We start from the raw sequence: 3,399 nt of genomic DNA, 5'->3' as shown, positions 1-3,399 counted from the left end.
CCACTTGAAAATTTGCTTGGTAATTATTTAGTAGCTATTTTGAGGAAGTTTACTTTTAATCCATTTTCAGACAGTGATTCCACTAGGAAAAAAATTATAGACAGGATTTCTCATCTGTGCTAAACCTATACAAATTTATATTTTAAAAAATCATCCCAGTGTATGTGTTCTATCTACTGTTTATACGGATGACTTTTTTTTTTTTAAACCTAGATACCCACTTAATAACAAACAAATTTATTTCAGGATAATATAGCTCTCATTCTGTCCTAATTCACAGATGGAAGTCATGAAATTTCTACTTGTTATACATAAAATAAGCTAATTCAATGTAACTTTAATGACTATTCTGAGATTTGTGATCCTAATATTTTCCAGAATAGTCCAAGCATCCTTGGATCGCTATCTTGGAGTCTGTGTGAAGTGCCGTGTGTTACAGTGCATGTGTACCAGTTTAGGAATCAGAAGACTATTTCCAATGTAACTCACCCTTGTTCTGCTCCTAACAGAGAAGTTATGAAGGTTTTTAGCTCAAACTATTTTAGCTTGGAAGTGATGAATGGTATTTGTTCAGGACTTGCTTTTCTGTGTACAGTACCTAGTAATTATATCAAGCATTGCATAACCCCGAGACTGATGAGGTGCACCTGCCCGGGACTGACATCTTCAGCTGTTATCCAGGCAAAGCTGTGACCGGGACTGACACATCTTTATGGACAGGAAGCTAGGTCCAAAGAGTAGCATTTGAACTTCCAGAAAGTGTAAGGCGATTCTGTAGACTCAAATTTCCTCACTGGCACCTGTGTGCCTTCCGCTGAGGCTTCTGGGGTCCTAAAGCTTATACCTTCCTGGTTCTCAAAGAAGGTTGCTGATCTGGGCACACCATCTTTTTCTGCATCTTACAGATAAATTGATACTATTGAATTTATCCAAATGACATCTGTGTCAGATTTTTTTCAACAATCTGGGACTAATAGTGACATTTGTCAATTTGATGATTGAAACTTTATTCTTTTAAAATAATGATGTAAACACTAAGACACAAATATATTTTGAATGATAATACATTATATTTTTCTTCTTAATTTTTATTCAGGTCTCATCGTAATGGACAAGAAACTCATCTAGAACAAAGATTGGGTCTTTTGTAGAATATAGATCCCACTAAAAAAAAGCCTTTATTTGTTTCTTTTTTTCAAATTCAAGTTTCACTCTTTAAATAGGATAATTATAGTTTATATAAAAAGTATATTCTTCTCTGTTTCCTTAATAATTTGCCAAAAACAAAATTTTCTGTAAACACAGATATTCTTTTCATCTTGAATTGATAATATAGCCAGGATAATAGGCTGATCCCGAGACTGCCAGTCTCTCTCTCTTATCTGTTTCTCCTTTCCTTTCCTTTCCTCTTTCAGCTCCTACATACATACCTAAGTATCTATCTACTTTTGACAACTCAGTACTTAAACACGTTTGTCCTATTTGTGAAATCTCTTATACTATCAGGCACAATCCATCTTCTTTTATGTCATTAAAAAATGCCAGATATTAAATTTCCCAGACGAACCTTGCAACTAAAATATGAAACAGAGACCTGTCCCTCAGTTGGATGCATCCACTCCAAATTCTGAATGGGTCACTAGTGACACAAAGAAACGAGCACTAAAGACTTGGGCGAGATGGCAACAGTGATCCCCAGTGTCCATAGTCAATAGCAGCATCTGTTCTAGAGGTGCCTCCTGCGACCAGTCCTGAGGGAATCAGCAGGGAAACCATGGCTTCCTCACACTAACTCTGGCAATTTTCCTCCTAAGACCACTTTTTTTTTTTAGAGTAGCTTTTTTTTTTAAGTGGAAGATTTCTTTTTAATTTTATTTATTTAAATTAGTTTCAAGTATACGGTACATTGGTTAGACATCTATATAGTTCAGAAAACGATCCCCCCAATTGCTCCCTCCCTCCCCTGGCCCACTTTTGTTTGCATTTAGTGAGTGGTTTTGAATTGAGTATTCTTTAGGACTTTTGTAGATTGAATGAACCACCTAAGATTTTTTAAAAAAAAAAAAAAACGGTTTCCCTTTCTGTTTAGGTTACCTAAACTTGATTTCTTTTCTTGAAAATTAAGATATTTAATCTTAAGTATATGCAGTTTTCTGCAGTGTCCCCCTAGTTGTCAAACCGCCTCCTGTCCTGACGATAAGAACAAGTTTACTTTTTGCGGGTATAAAGTCCATTAGCAGGCACCAATGGCCGATGTTCTCCCCCTCGTCCAGTTCTTAAAACACCTTTTGTTTCAGCCGAATTGAGTTCAGACTGCATTCTGGTCTTTATCCTCTACAGTAAGAAAGGTTTCCCATTGTCTTCAATTAACACTAGGACTAAGAATGAAATAAACTTCTAATGTATTAAGACACTGAAATTTTGGAGTCTACTGAAGATTAGAAGCTAGCAAACCCTAAACGTTGTAATGCTATTAATTATGTGAAGTAGGGTACACTTTTTATTGTAGTAAAAAATGCAGAGTACTAAGACATACTCCATGGGCTTAGTGGTCATGCAGTGGGTGGTAAACAAGCATATCTAGCAGGCTGGAAAACCAGTGACCTATGTGCTGTGGCAAAATATTTGGTAAAATTGAATCTGTGGCAACTTGGAGGGTGATCTAACTATTTTTTGAGATGGTAGCTCTATGAAAGGAAGTTGGGAAAACCTAGGAGACTATTGTGGATTGATAACTTGCAACTTTTGGTATTGAAAAAAAAAGGTAGGCTCAGCCAGTAACCGGTTGATTTTCATGCAAAGATTCAAGAGTGTACACCGTTCTTGAAGCCAAGAGTTCCAAATCATTAGCAAAGCTGTTGACCAGTGGACCCCCAAATGTCAGGAAATAAGAGAGAAAAAATGCTTGAGAAACAAAGGCCTCTGAAGAACTCTCAGTTAAAAGAGAGTTCTTGTGCTTGCTACAACTCAGGAGACAGAGTTGTAGCAAGCACAAGAGTAGGTAATAATAAAGGTCTTCCTTTCACGCCCACCTCTCAGACATCCTGAAGTTAGCCATGGCGGAATAAATTGAGAGAGAATGAGAGAAACAGTGGTGGAACGTGGAGTAGAATTTGCATTGAATCGAGGATCATTCCATTGCCAGAGACAGGGTTTGTCTTGGAATTACCCAGTGGGAGTCCATGTGTGTTGAGTCCAGTAACTGCTAAGTTTTTCTGATTCTCCTGTTGCGGAATGGACATTTTAACTATTCTTACTGTATTCCTCCTCCATTCTTTGGATAGGGGGAAAATGAAAAGCTTGTGTTTTATATTACAAATGGTTGCACCATGAGGATCCACAGCCAGACCCAGTGGAAAAGATTGTGAATCACCTAGAGACTCTAGAATCTCATATGGA

The sequence above is a fragment of the Pteropus vampyrus genome, unplaced genomic scaffold, assembly GCF_000151845.1.
Source record: "Pteropus vampyrus isolate Shadow unplaced genomic scaffold, Pvam_2.0 Scaffold13, whole genome shotgun sequence".
NCBI lineage: Eukaryota > Metazoa > Chordata > Mammalia > Chiroptera > Pteropodidae > Pteropus > Pteropus vampyrus.
This window is presented reverse-complemented; position numbering follows the sequence as displayed.